This window comes from Anas platyrhynchos, chromosome 4 (assembly GCF_047663525.1).
Source record: "Anas platyrhynchos isolate ZD024472 breed Pekin duck chromosome 4, IASCAAS_PekinDuck_T2T, whole genome shotgun sequence".
Taxonomy (NCBI): domain Eukaryota; kingdom Metazoa; phylum Chordata; class Aves; order Anseriformes; family Anatidae; genus Anas; species Anas platyrhynchos.
The window spans coordinates 67,430,308-67,446,214 of record NC_092590.1 but is presented as its reverse complement, the minus strand read 5'-3'; the positions used below and the strand labels follow the sequence as shown (position 1 = coordinate 67,446,214).

Here is a 15,907-nt window from a genome sequence, read left to right as displayed (position 1 = left end):
GCCGCCGGTGACAGCCGGGGAGGGAGCCCGGGGTGGGGACCGGAGCCGGCATCCGAGGTGCAGCCGCCGCTCGCTCCGGCGGCTCCGCCCGCAGCGCTGCGGGTCCAGGAGGGTCCCTGAGGGGGCGAAGAGGGGACAAGGGGGCTCGGGGAGCCGGCGGGGCGCTGCCGCCGTTGCCGGCTGCGGCGTGGGTGAGTAGCGGCGGCGGGAGGGATGAGCGGGGGAGGCAGGCAGGATGCTGCCGTGCTCGGAGACTTTGACCGTGCGGGGGGATAAAAGTGCCAGCCCGCGGCTGGGCGAGGCCGTGCCCGGTCTCCGCTCGCCCTTCGGTGCCGCTGAACCGGGCAGGGCAGCCGGTCCTCGGCGGGGCTGGGCGCCGCCTGTCCCGGGGCGGCGAGCCGGGGCGCGGCTGCTGCGGGAAGGGAGAACCCAAGAACCGCCCTGGACCCCCACCGAGGGGTCGTCCCCGTGTCCCTCCGTGTCCCCCCGAGCCGGGGGGAGGGGGCGCACAGCGATGCCCGGCGCCCCGCCGCCCTCCTGCACGCCCTACCTGGGGCCCAGCCCTGCTCCCTGGGGATCCCGGGAGCAAATCCCAGGCCTGCCCTCGGAAGACTCGCAAGATGAGGCCTTTATTTGATTTGATTTTTTTCCGTGAGGGGTGCTGGCAGGCTGTTATTTACATAATATCCCTGCTTAAGTGTGACCTCTTCTCTAATTGGAGGCTTCCTTGCCATTTTCTATGGCAACACCACAGAGTGGATCGCTCCGGGGGGGCTGGATGAGGGGAATATTGAGATATAGGGTGATTTTGGTTTGTCAGCTCTCCATTAGGACTGGTTTGTCATGGGGAATAGCTGAGGTTTGGGGGAAAGTTCCTCATCTCAGCCCTTAAGGCAGCCGGTAGGCCCGTGGGTCACTGCAGATCTGCCGGATCTCTATTTAAAGAGAGGATGGAGCAGGCTCAGCTTTAACAGGCAATTAGGAACAATTTTTGTTAGGTTTTTACAGATCAGAAGTCATATAGTACTAGCCTGACTAATGCCTTAAATGTACCGTGCTGCCTATAAATAAACAACAAATTCTAAGGAATGATGTTAATCTAAACACATTTTATTTATTTATTTATTTATTTATTTATTTATTGAGTTCACAGAATTATTGGAAAGAAATCATAGCAAATTTCATAAGGAAGAAGAAAATGAGCCCCCTTTCATTTCCAGATTCCTTTTGCTCCCTAAGATCCCTGCCATATACTTAGGACCTATCATGTATACACAGCAATGTCTTTTCTTCCTTGGTTGGTTTCACTGACAGTAAGCATGATGCGCGTATGCATTTATGCAGGAATGGGATTCTGTAATGCTTATTAGGGTCTTACGTGTTTTATCTCTGTGAGATGCCTGTTCCCGTTTCAGGTTTTATATAGCTAGGGGTGAATACGCTTTGTGTGGGTTTTCTAAAGCCTGCTTAAAATAAATGTTTTCCAATTGTAAGAGACACTAATTCATGGTGCATTTAGGCAGGAAGGTTTTATGAAGAGTTTTAAATTCTGCTTAATTATTGTTTGAGATGGTGCTTTTGTTCTGCATTGAAAATATGCATGCTTACTACTAATAATGCTAAAATTAGTTACTGTAATAGAGGAGCTTTTGTATTCTCTAGGGTTTATAAATTTGCTGTCAATTTCTGTTCCCTGTTGTTTATATTTCTCAATCCATTGGGATGACTTTATTTCTTGCACCCGAGAGAGAGTGACGTCTTTCTGGGGTTTGGGTCCTTGTTTTGGATGGGTGGAGGTTTTGAAGATGTTAATGTGAAGTCAATTCATACGCTGGAGTTTTAAACAGGAGGGCCAAGGATGTAGGCCCTGCTAGAAGAGGTGGTTCTGCTTATGGATGGAGAGAGCAGGTGTTTGGAGTGGTGCCCCACAGGTTTGAGAAGGAGGCCACCCCCTGGGGCTTCAGCCTGTTCAGCCTGAGACACTGAGGTACAAGTACTGTAGGAATTCATTGGTGTAGAGATTTGTAGAGATCATCTTTAAGTTCTTCTGCATGCACATAAAGCATTTTTCCCCTTCTTTTTTTTTTTTTTTTTTGAAATGCTCTGAATGATGTTCATTCTTCACTTAAATGTATGTTCCTTTAGCGTCTTAGACAGTTGTTATGGGAACGTAAGAGTTGGAAATATCCTTAAGAGGCCATGGTTTGAACCAGAGCTAAAAATGAGGCTTGAATTGGTAGAGATGTGCTTTGTTAAAAAGTTAATCTCCACTACACAGTGATAGACCCAAGATTTATCATCATGTTTTTCTCTTAGAGGTCCATCTCATTCAAGTCCCTATTTGTTTTCATTAGTATTTTTGTGTCTCTGCTAACGTCCATTCCAGTTTCCCTCCAGCACCATCTTTCTTGCAGTTTATCCCAGCTGTGCTGTTAGTTTCTGCTTTTTAATATTATTTCTCAGCATATAGATGTTAATAGTTATTTTCATGTATAGTTTTTTTTTTTTCTTTCTGTTGAATATTTTGATTAGAATATGATAGAAAAATAGGGGATATAGAACTAGCAGATATGTTGAGGTAATAAATGGGCCACATTTCTGGACAGTGTAAGGTTAGGTGGTATAAATATGTGTCAGGAACAGCACACAATGCAGTCGGCGTGGTTGGATTGCATCTGTCAAGAAGCAAGGCTGCATGCTGCCACCTTCCAAGAGGATATATGGACGTGTACCACTGATTACTGCGGGGCTACCGATCAGTCTCAATTTATCTATTCATATATTAACTTTGGACTACAATTGCTCTGCCATCCAGGAAACAAAAACCATTACATTCTTCCTCGTGTTCTCATCTGTAATCCTCCTGATTCATTTTTTTCTCTCAACTTTCATTACCTCTATTCTGCTTCATTTCGAAGAGACAATATGCAGCCTTAATTGCAGCTTTGTGCACTGAAACACAGAAAGACATTCCAAGTCTTTGTTTTTAATTTAAAAATAAAAAAATTGCATATTTAGAACAGCTGCTGATTTATGGTACTTATTGCAATGTTATTCTGCATTATTCAGGAAAACCAATTTCATAGGCATTGTTTTATAAGTTATCAGATGTTATAATAAAATATCCTGGACAATTCATGGTCTAAAAAAGTGTTTATTTTTCTTCCCACCTTGGGAAGGCTTCCTCATGTATGTGAACTTTGTAACCAATTTCTTTTTAACTTTTGCTAAGACTTTTTAAAAAATATAAAGTGTTACTAGCAATAACTTCAGTGATAGGTCACCTTCAGTATTCCAATAAAAATGATACAGATTCATAATAAATAGTGCAAAATGGAACTGTAGTAGTTTAAATTCATTTTTAAACTCTATTTATTTATTTATTTATTTATTTATTCTTGTGGTAAAGCTTAGAACATGTTTTCTCATATGGAATGCTTCAGTGAGCTGTTCTTTGAGATCTTCAAAGCTTTAAGTTGGTTGATTCCGTACTTGCAATATTCCATCTCTTCTCTCCATTCATCTCATAGGAATGGCAGCTTAAAAGAAACTAATTCAATGTGCTGTGATAGATGAGTTCTCCCCCATTTTCCCTCAACCCAACACCAGGCTCAAAGACTTGGCATCTTTCCACAGTTTTTCTTGAATTTGATTCATTCTTTCTTTACCATATGTACTTTCAAACAAACGCATAAATGCAAACAAAGAGCCAAATGTATCTGGGAATCTCCCACCTACAGCTGTTGTTATAAATTAGATGAGGAGTGGAAAAGGTGCTTGATGTAATGAGAAACAATGTGAAAGGTTGCGTTTCCTGTTTTGGTTTTGATGTCTGTTAGGCACAAAAATTTGGAGGCACAAAGTATCTTGTTAACTGTTCACAATGGGAAATTTTATGTCAATATAAAGAGCAAGATGCAGAGTGACTGGCCATTTTGAATATGTCTTTTTATCCTCTGGTTTTATGGCAGGTGTGTCTTAAATACATTATATAAAAACATATATATACACAGTTATTTTACTCCTTTGCTAATCACTTGGTGAAAAATCTAATTACCTTACACAAGTTTCTAGAGGTGAAAGTCTGAAAGATAAGCAAAAACAATATGTTTAGAAATAGTGAATAGGCTTTTTTATATTGGCTGTTTTCCTTGAAAAGCAGTTTCCATTAGTTCATTGTGCCTTTTTTTTTTCTTTTTTTTGCTTTGATATTAATGGAAGATGGTTGATGAACATCATATTACTTTGATGATGACAAGACCTTTGATGTAAATATTACTTTGTTTCTTGTAGATTTTTTAAAAATACATATATTTAGACTGTGAGCTGGCATTGTGTAATCAGTATAAATTAAGAGGGATGCTATTTCTGCTATCATCTCAGTATGTATTTGTTCATGTGATGCTTTCTTGTTCCTTACTAAACCATATCACTAAATCCCTACTGAACACAGCCATAACCATAGGAGGATCAAGATGTCTCTTGTAACTCTTGTCATTATTCTTTGAGGTTTTGTGCTGTTTTCTTCTAATTTTCAGTCCACCCTAACAGTACTTTGTCTGTTCTCTAGCACACTAGAAAGTAAGGAAGATTGGAACTGTATCAGAAAGTATGTTTTTCATGTTTCTTAGTTTCATTTTGACTTAACCTTCATCCTCTAGGATAGCTGAAAGTTGTCCTCCATTTCAGTTGTCTTTGACAAGACATTTGTATGGAACAGTTTTAGTCATTTTTGTGATAGCTGTCATCTTTTCATTCATTACGGAAGTGTCGTTACTGCCCCACTGCTGTTTTTTCACAGTTTCACTTTTGATTTAGCACTGATGTTAAGCATGTGCTGCAGAAGAAATGCAAGGCGCCTTGGCAATAACTTCAGTAAATGGTGTACCTTCAGTTAAGGTAAGCATGGTTGTCAGCCTTCATTTTGGGCATTGACTGCTTATCTGTTTGCTTTGACTTCACTACGTAGGTGCTTATTTTTTCCTCTTAAATATAGTGTGTTCAAGTTTATCTTAAACCAAATAGATAACACTAGGATTAAAGTGAGCCAAGTGGCATGTTAGTGTAATTGAAACTGAAGTATAATAATTATTATTATATGGTAAGAATAAAAGTGAGCCACTGCAGAGCAATCTTCCTTGACTTCTTCCACAATTGCTTTATTTCTCTTCTTTTATGATCAGAATGAGAAACATCTTATCTGTCCATCTTATCTTTAATAAGACTTTCCGTATTTTCATTGGTTATGGGGCTGAGATTTCATCTTGTTTTTCTGTTTTCTGTCTAGTCCAGTAACCAGCATCTGATAACTATTTACTGCACCATAACACTCCCACTTGTGCTGCTAAATCTTGTCAAATATTTTGCATTTCTTCTCGCTAACTTGGATTTTACCTGCCAGACAAAAGTACAAGCCTTCTTGTAGACTACTAATTATCTGAACAAGCTTCTTCGACACTTTTGTAAATACTTGGGGGCAATGCACTACTACTCTGAACCTAATCAGGGCACATTTCTGGGGAGGAGGTTGTATTTTGTGAGATATAGGTGCCATCTCTGTTTGAGTGTCTAAGCTGCGGGCACTTCTGTGATGATTTAAGTACTTCGTTCAGTTCTTTATGCCCTATCTGGACACAAAGTCACTGTGGTCCCTGTCAGGATGGGGAGAGTGTTTTGGGATGTGTTGCTTCTCTAAACTGCTTAGAAGTGTGGGGTGAAACCCTGTGAGTACAGCTGTTTTATTTATAGGGGTGTAAAACATCACTTGCACAATCTTTCTACCTTCTGTTGATGTGCTTAGAGTCACATTTTTACATTTCCCACAGAACAGAACCCATCCTAGTCATTCATTACCAAACTAGTTAGATACAGACTGTATTATAATTATCATCTTGTTAATTCAGTGGAGCTTACTTCTTAAAGAAGAATACATCATTTCCTTTCCTGGACTTTTCATTCTTAAACCAAAAAGAATGACTTGTAAGTGCGTTCTATGCCAGATTCTGAAGCTGATGTCCTTTGATATTCACTCACTTTAAAAAAGATCAGAGTGAAAATCTATCTGCACCATGGTAAAATAAAATAATTCCATTGACCAATAGGATGATGGACTTAATTCTCACAAAGGCAGACTTCAGCTTCTCTGTTCTGCATAATCCTAGCAGATAATCACACTATTAGCTTTTGCACAAGGCTTTGGCCACTACCACATAACATGGGGAAGGAGGATGGGTTGCTGTGCCGCCAGCACTTAATGCTCATTCTGGCAATTCAGAGTCACTTAGTAAAATGGCAAACTCTTACTAAAAACTTTAATTATATTTGCCATAGACTGGCTTCTGATGGAAATTAGACTTAAATGCTTCTGCTGCCTCTGACTGCCCTATGACTAATTTTTGAATTTGTTGGACAAATTTGTTACTCAAACTGCATTTGTAAGAGGAATTGAAGTCTCAAAGACAATGCTTCTGCCCCAGAACTCAAGATGTGTACACCTGAATGGGATGGTTAGATAAGTGTTTTTTTTTTTTTTTTTTTTTCCTAGTTATTATTATTAAAGCAGTTTCACTATTGCATTCTGTGTAAAGAGTAACCTTGAAAAGTGAAAATTCTGGGGCCATTTTTTTTTTTTCCTGATACCTCATTATGTCCCATTAATGTATTCAGGTTCATTTTTGTTTCCTTGTTTTTATTGGCTTACCATCATGTGTTACCATTTATCTTTAGACTGCATCTTACCAACCAAGAAGTCAGGGCTATTACTGTGCCTTGCAGTAAAATACCAAGCTTTCCTGCACTCAGCTGTATGCTAATTTTACTAACATGGCTTTATATTAATAACTTTTTTTTTTTTTTTTTTTTTTTTGCGTGTGTGTCAACTGTGTGAAAAACCCTCTAAGACTTTGATATTTTTTTGTTTTGATTTTTCCCACATTCCCACCTTAGCCTTTCCTAGATGACTTCTAGACTATTTCTCTCTGGCTGTTTCTGCACAACAATGGGGAACTGTGACCCTAGCTGTGGTTAGGTATGGCTGAGTTAGGTTTACTCTGTCTAGTTAACTAACTACTAGCAGTCTAGCTATTGGGTAACAAAGCAGTGCGTTCTAAGAGTATCAGTGGTGAACACAGAGAATTTGTGTGTGTATACACATGCACTAAGAAAATACTTTGTGAATTAACATACAAATAAATATGTGTTTGGAGACAGTGTATCTGACAAACTGGATGAAATAGATGGTTCCCACATTCTAGTGCTATAAAAGAACTTCATAATAATGCCAGATTAGACTTTAAGAGGGGATGTACTGAGGATATGTTTGATTTAAAAACTGTTTAAGCTCTAATTATAGTGCTTAGTTTACTTAATGTATATATTGAGGCTAATTCTTGGAGGAGCACAAAAGTAACATAGTATTCTAGTTATCTATGATTTCTAATTTAGGAGATAGTTTCAGATTGGTCACACAAAGCAAATGAATCTTTAAAAAGAGGGAGGTGTCCCAATATCACTGTAGGTAATAACTGCCATACATTTCTTAAAGACATATTTTTTACAGATCTGCATCTGTAAATCAAAACCCTATTGTATTTCAGTAAAGCAGAGCCTGAAATTTCATTATTATCAAGAAAGATAATTCTCATCTTCAGAAAGAGAAAACAACTAATATACTAGGTATGAAGGAGCAAACTTGCAGTATATCTAGCTCATTTGCATCTCATGCTAAAATGCATTACTGGTTTGGCTGCCACAAGCAGCTGTAAATGGCATATGGAGTCAGGGTGCTGGAAGAAATCCACGGTCCTTCACTGGAATGCAGTAATTGCCAGCTCCTTCCTGGGAGGTGGGACCAAATGAATGAATCTATCACAGCATGAAGATTAGATCTGCAGAATAACTATCCTGCTCCAGTTATTTCAGATTTCAGATACCCTGGAAATAACCCCTTGCTTTCTCAAGGAAATTATTTTTATTGGCATCTGAATATTTCGGGAGAGGAAAAATTAAAACAGATGATTTATTCTGAACTGATTGTAACCAAATAACTATTTCCTTAGTTGGATTTCTTGTGGGAACAGTCTGAAGAAGCTGGTAAGTCAAAGAATAGTCAGTGAAAGATGCAAAAGGAGATGAGTGAGTTAAAAGAACATGCTACAAAAGAAAATAGGAAAGAGTGGGTGTCTATGTAAGCAGCTTTGTTGATGGCAAACTGCTACATGTTCTTATTTTGCTGTGCTCTTTTTCATGATAAAGGAATGGATGTTCTGCACAGTTTAAGCCATGCCATTCTGTTTTCTGTTGTATTTTTTTAATTATTTTTTTTATATTGGAAGGGTATAGTTAATTTAAGGCTAAGATCTCTTCAGTAATGGAACTGTAAAATGGGAAATATATAATTCTGAGAGTTCTTGAGTTAAACAAACCACTCTTCTTTTTGTCCTGATTTATATTTCCTGAGACACCCCAAAGGTGATCCTTTTTTTTTTTTTTTCTTTTCATGTGTTCTCTCTTTTAATGGTTGTGGCTTTTTAAAAAGGAAAATAAGTACCCTCTTGGTACTGACTGCCTTAATTTTGATTTCAGCATGTGTAACATGGGTCTATCATACATATGTCCATCAACTTCATTGCATGTACATGTATTTGAATTTACACTGGATGTAAATGACAAATTCTTTGGGCAGAGAGGTTGGCTGTAGTAGCTACACTCGATATGAGGCAGCAATGTGCACTTGCTGCCCAGAAGGGCAACTGCATCCTGGGCTTCATCAAAAGCAGCATGGCCAGCAGGGGAGGGAGGGGATTGTCCCCCTCTGTTTTGCTCTTGTGAGACCCCACCTGGAGCCCTGAATTCAGTTCTGGGCCCCCAGCACAAGAAGGACATGGACCTGTTAGAATGAGTCCAGAGGAGGGCCACAAAGATGATCAAGGGGCTGGAGCACCTCTCCTGCAAAGACAGGCTGAGGCAGTTGGGGTTGTTCAGCCTGGAGAAGAGAAAGCTCCGGGGAGGCCTTACAGCAGCCTTCCAGTACCTGAAGGGGGCTACAGGAAAGATGGGGAGGAACTCTTTGTTAAGGAGTGGAGTGATAGGACAAGGGTAATGGTTTTAAATTAACAGGATAGGTTTAGATTAGTTATTCAAAAGAAATTCTTTACTCAGGGTGGTGAGGCACTGGCACAGGCTGCCCAGAGAAGCTGTGAATGCTTCATCCCTGGAGGTGTTCAAGGCCAGGTTGGGTAAGGCTTTGGGCAACCTGATCTAGTGGGAACTGTCCCTGCCCATGGCAGGGGATTGGATCTAAGAAGTCTTTAAGGTCCCTTCCAACCCAAACCATTCTGTGATTCTATGGTTGGGATTATGACCAACAGCCTTATCCTTTGTACACTGGAAGAGCTGATACAGTTTTGGGGGGTTTGAGTACATCTATATATATATCTTTTTTCAACCTACAGTAATGTCTAGAAGCGGGATTTTTAGAGCTTTTATTGTGGCTCATGCCCCAAGTATTTCTGACTGATGAATCCTGCCCTGAAAAGTAGGGCTGTAAGCGGGTGCTTGTGTATGTTCTTAAGACTTTAACAGACAAATGTGACCTCAGGGTCATGGTCCAAAACTTTAGTGATTGAAGACATACACAGACCTTCTTCCTGATATAAAATGAATTCAGTAAGTTAGTGAATTAGAATGTGAATTAATTTATTCAAAGCAGTTGTACTGTAGTTGTCACTCATTAAACCTGCCTGTGAACATCCATGTCACGAAGTTTCACGTGATGCATGCTTCCGTCACTAGGACTTCACTAGTTGTGCTTAGTTCTGTTATCAGCTTGCAGTGAGTTCAAGAGCTGAGCCTATTTTGAATCACTCTAGAATGCATTTATCAGTGTTTTCTAGGTAAACTCATCTTCTGTTTATCTCTGGAGCCAGTCTCTTAATCCATCAATGTATTCTACTTCTACTTGCCCGTACTCTCTGCTTGAGTCTTTTCTCCTTGAGTCTCTTCCATTTGGCGTCAGACCGGTATGGCTGGGTGCAGTTTCCCAGAAGGTGCGTGGTATGTGTAGAAGGCACCAGAGATGTACAAGAAATTCTCCTTTAGTTTCTGAATCTCCAAAGTGTTGACAGGTCACAGAGGGAACCTTCGTTGTTGACCTGGCAGAACAGCTACTGGCTGTGTGATTTTGCTGTATTGAGGATTGCTGTAGAGTCTTGACAGATATGCTGACACTTTGGGTGAAGGGCAGGCAGTGTATGTATACTCACTACATCACACCACGTAGTAGATTTTGGCTGCCAAGAAATGGCTGTGCACTTGAAGCAGAAGAATTCTTACAGTAGTTACAGTATTCTTGTAGCTTTCCTCACCCTTGCAGTACAGTATGCCAGTGAGATGACTAAGGCAATAGAGAAGCCAGTAACTGTTGACATGTGAGTTCATTCCAGGTCTGTGAGCCTCCAGTTCAGTACTGGAAAGCCAGGTTTTGGTGCAAAGCTGCAATCAGTTCCGCAGGTGGTGTTCCTGGTCGCTGTACCAATTACAAAAGCAGCTTTAAGACTGATCTCCATCAGAAACATTTATACCTATAGCTTATATGTTGCATGCAGCACAATAGCAGCAAAGAATAATGCTGATATGTTTGCAGGTGTCCGTTAACCACAGAGTCTTCTTCATGAGCATCAGTGTGGAAATACTCAGATGTTGTGTGTTGGGTGCTGATATCTTCCTTATCTGTTTTGGGCAAATAGGATTTAACTTCCTTCAGATAACATATCAGATTGCCTTTCTTCAGATTGCAGGAACTTTCTTGTTCATTTTTGCTGTGGCTTCTGAAAGCTTGGCCCTGAGATGTTTGGTGGAAATGTTGTGTTCCATGTGCATTTGGCTGGCTGAAGCTGTTGGCTGCTGCACGTCAGCACCACTGGAATGTGATCAGGACTCTTGCTGTCCTTCCTGTAATGTGCTGCACAAATAGCACATATACCACTCCAGAAAAAAAAAAAATAAATCTAATTTTATTCCTTTGTACAAGCCACTTTTAAAGTGCCGATAAACATTTCAGCTTAAATGGAGTAAGAGGAGGGTAGTAGGCTACCTGATTGTGTTTGCCTTGAGAGCAAACTGCAGGTTTCTTTTCCATATGGGATTTAACCTGCTATCAACTTAGAGACCTCTAATATGCTGGAATCTGCTGTCTATGGACAGGGTAGCACATAAAATTTTACTGTCTGCTGATTAAACAAAATGTCAAGAGCAGAGGGACAGCTTGTAATCTATGTGTTGAAATTCCTGGACAAGCCTTTGGAGAACTGTCAAGCAGTTCCTGATTTATTTTTTCCCCCCTTTTTCAGGTAAATGTTTTCAGTATGCTGGACTTGGATGTAATGGCTCATTGACAGCAAAACTGCTTCCCTTTGGAATATGCCCTGCAGTAACCCTCAATACACCCACTCATGCTGCAGACTGCAGGAGCTGTGGTTTGTTGCTCATCTCTTCTTGCCAGAAAGGTCTCTTCTGGTGCCATTTCCACCCTCTTTGAATCTGAAAAATTATGGCCAGTTGTACAGGACCAAACACGCTGTAGTTTAATTTCCCTATACAGTGACTTCATCCTGTTCATTATGGAGTTTTCATTGGAGATTTTGAAGGCATATTCCAGCCATACCAAAGCATATAGATCACACTAAACAAATATATACTGTGATTCTCTGGTCAGCTTGCATTCTGGTATCTAGGGTTGTTTGACTTGCACAAGCAGGTTTTTGGAGAAATGGTGCCAACCACGTGGCTGAAGACTTAAATGCTATGTAATTCCACATGAACTAACAAAGAGCTTTTGAAGCCCAAGAAGAACATGGGGAAAGAGTTGCAGGAAATATGGAATTATATAGCTCCAGAGTGGCACTGATGACTGTCAGCACGCTGCCTAGGCTTCAGGTTGGATTGTATAGTACCTATGCAGATGCTAAAGCACAGCTTTAACCTGTAACTATGGCAAGCTTAGGTTCAAAGCCAGCTCTAGATCTGAGATTTATTTTCTGAAGGCTGTTAGTAGTATTGTGCTAATAAACAGACTAAATAAACTTGCAGTGTAGTGAGAAATATTAGTCTCAATGGGACGGTCAGATTAAAACTGTTTTCTTTTTTTAGCAATTTACAGTCTCAAACCAAATTCAAATTCAACGATTCATAACTTAACCTATTTGATTAAATTTTGCACTTTTTTGGTTTTGTAATGGTGGAGTAGACTGGCAAGTGCTGTGGCATTTGTATTCGAAGAAGAATTTATTTTTATTTTTATTTTTATTTATTTTTATTTATTTTTATTTATTTTTATTTTTTATTTTATTTGTATTTTTTATGGAGAAAAAATTTTGAAAGAATTTCTAATAATGTCTGGTTGTATAGTGGCCTTAACCTGCAAGATGTGGCCAGACTTTTATGCTTGTATGCTTTTGCCATGTGTATACCTGTAGTGAAGCCATGCAATGTGTTACAGAATTAATGCATAAATCTCAGCTAACAAAGAGACAATGTGCAAGCTGGATCAGAATTTGACTGCTTCTGTTCGTGAATACGTGTATGGGGAATAATAGTCTCTGTACATAAATTTATTTCATCTTTTATTGTCAGAGGAGTTTGATCTGTTCCTTCTGTGTTTAGAATAGTCTCTGTGGAAGTATGTCAAGGAGACAAAACTGTCATACTGTTCCTGATATACAGAAAGCACAGTTTTAAAAACTGATGTTGTTCAGTTATCCTTCTGTATAACCACATGGCAAAGAGACATTTTTTTTCCTCATCCTTCTACATGAGACACTGGGCCAGCAGGAAAACGCCATGTTCATAATGTCAATCTGAATGCAATTTGGAGCTCTTAGCTTAGCATTTTTGTCTGATGCTGCAAAAACTGATTCTGTTTTTGATAAATAGAATTTATATTTAGATATGTCCTATCTCCATAGGATAATCTGCATATTTTAAACTCAGTTGCTTTAGTAACTCCTCCTCCATAGTACAAGTTCTCTGTTATTGAAGTTTTCTTCCTCCTTTTTTTTTCATGAAGCACCTAAACCTAAGTGTAACTTGAATTTCAACCTTTTTCCAATATCTGTTTCCTTCTATGATTCTTTTTTATATAATTCCTTCTTTTCATTTGAGATGGCCTGTCTCTTTAGGATAGAATATATATTTTTCTGCACAGATAATCTGTATGTGTATTCTTGCAATTTATCCTTATTAATATTCATAGTATGTTTCGATATTATGCAATTTTAATCATAAATGTTAATATCGTTCTACCTGTGTTGTGCCAAAAAAATAATTTTACATAAGTTTTGTTGCTGCTAAACATGGGATTTACCTTTATGCATTCCAAATCAGCTTTCTATTTGAAGATCACGTGCTGTTGGATGACTTTACATTTACAGAGAATGTGCAGTGCTTTTCTGAATTGCCCTTACAATACGAAAAGTTACCATTCTTTTTCTTCCTTGTAAATAGCAAGTTACTGTTTTTTCTAATTTCTGATTTTGCTTTTTAGTTATCATCAGACTTCACTTATGTCTCTATGCTTTCTTCTTTTTGAACAAGAGTGATGACCCTTCTAAATTTTCAGTATGTTATAAATTTATTATCTAAAGATTGAAGTGGTTGAAGTGTTTTCATTCTCAGAGATATAGATTCACTTTTTTTGGCTTGGAAAGAAGGCTGAAATTCTCTCTTTGAGTATATCAAAGAAGATATTTATCAGACGTGATAGTTAGACTTTTCTCCTGTATGTTTTAGCTCACTGTGCAATATACGATACACACAAAGCCCTACGTGAATGGGTCTTTCAGGATGGTTCAGAACCTGGCCCTTCTTGTGCAATTGATTCTAATGACTGAGTATGACTTTCCCAAGGGCAGTTTTCTATGTTTCAGATGGTAGTTTAAGACAAGAAAAATCTTAGCAACAAAAAAGTCTTCATATAGTTTGACTACCAGGTAGATTGTAATGAGATGTGTTTGTATTGCATTCACATGGTGCAGAAAGTCTGCCTTAATTGGTAGGTTCACCACATGATGGAAAAGATAATGGAATTCACATTCTGTTTCATTTCCTTCACAGAATAAAATCTCTGATTTGTTTGTATGTAATAGTCAAACAAGCTTAGGGTTTGGTTTGCCAGTCATCATCAATCTTGCTTTTTTTTTTTTTTTTTTTTTTTTTCCCCCATAAGATTTAATTCTTGTATTCTTTTGCTAAATAGTAGACTTTTTTGTCACTTTTTTTTTTTTTTTTTATTAAATACTTGAGTAAAATAAATGTTAACAGTTTTTCTTTGAGGCAACTCATTGTTTCCTTTGTGAAGAGCTAAATTAATGAATGAAGTTTCCACTGGACTATGGCTTCAGCTTTGTAGAGAAATAATTACCATTTGAAGCCAAGATACTATGTTTATGGTCTATTTATCTTGTTTAGCTTTTGGAATGCTGTATCTTCATCCCCAGTATAGCCACTGTTCTCTGAATCTGGAAATCTGTTGACCTGATACAGCAACAGAGAATGGCATCCTGGCCCCTGGCAGAAAATGTGGTGAAATGAAACTATAGCTCACTGAACTGAATTTTTAGTGCTTCTCCTGTATATACAGTATCAGTAGGCAAAGGAAAGAAAAACAACTAGAAGTACTGCAAATCCAAGATACTTTTATGCATATATCATGTTTGCATTATGATCATTTATCGAGGTCATCTTCAAACTAGCAACCCTTTAAATACAGCCAAATCTCAAAACAACAGCTACTGAAGTGATGTAACGACAAATCATAACATTGAAAACTTATTTTTTTCTTCTGTTTGTAACTTTTACCATTCTTAACCTTCTTTCTTATGTCACTGTTTTATATTTCATGCTGTGTTTGATTCCAGACAGTACATACAGCTTATTTTGTAAGATGTTTCCTGTGGATGACTTAGGTCAAATAACATGTTCTGAAAAGCTCCATCCTTTTCCCTGCACCATTACATCTACAATCTTATTTTCTCTGTACACCTTTTGTCACCACAGCTGTCTTTCAGCAAGAAGGAGTGAACCAACCTCCTTTTAGAATATCATTAATGCCCCTTCCGATCAGCTGGCAGATGTTACTGAGTGACCGCCACTCACCCCGCTCAGCCCCCGCTGATCCCTGAGAGCCATATGTGTCTGCGCAGCAGGTGGCTGAACGCAGGACTGCGGTGGGGTGGCGTGGTCCTCAGCGGATGCCCTCACCAAAACACGGAGATGTTTCTAAGATGGAAGAATTTTATTTGTGGTACATTTTCTTAAAGAGGCCACTGTGATAATAACTCCCTTTCACTGATTTCTGCATGCGTTCCATTAACTTGTAAACGTAGGCATCAGCTCTCACCATGAACACTCTACTGCCAAGGAATTCACTAATTTCTTTACTTACCTAATTCCAGTGACAACTTATTCCCCTGTCGCATGAGTCTCGTAGTAACTTGGTGACTATGGGTATATAGCAAATCTAATACAAACAAAAATATACTTTCTGAGTTAAAGTAGGCAGAAGTATATTTGTTAGGTTACTGGTTATACTGATGACCAACACATTAAACAAGAGTGTTCTATGTGTTGTGCATCAATTTTTGCAATTAAATTGTACTCTCATTATTGTGTACACTGAAAAAGAAAACAACAAAAGAAACCAAACCAACAGTGAAGTAGCTGGCAGGCATATCTGGGTTAGGCTGCAGTAACTCATTAGAAGCTTCTAAAGCAGGATTACATAAATGGGACCCTGTCTGGTCAGGTTAAATATAGTTCTGTAGTTTAATCTAATATGTGGCTACCATAAAGTCATTCAGTTTTGACTGTCAGTAGTAGTCTGATTTGTTCACCTTTTTCAGTATCATGAATA

The 15,907-nt window shown here is 38.9% G+C and overlaps 1 protein-coding gene across 4 annotated transcripts in view; it reads left to right on the top strand.

Moving 5' to 3' along the window:
• Positions 1–52: 52 nt before the first annotated feature.
• The window catches only part of JAKMIP1 (janus kinase and microtubule interacting protein 1), a 149,470-nt gene continuing 133,615 nt past the window's right edge, over positions 53–15,907 (top strand). For 3 of the 4 annotated variants that reach the window (XM_027457410.3, XM_072037789.1, XM_072037790.1), the window contains exon 1: positions 53–191. The gene's annotated coding sequence lies outside the window, so the exon portion shown is untranslated. Of the gene's footprint in view, positions 192–4,764; positions 4,900–15,907 lie in introns of those variants that run through there. The other variant, XM_027457408.3, reaches the window with a different exon arrangement.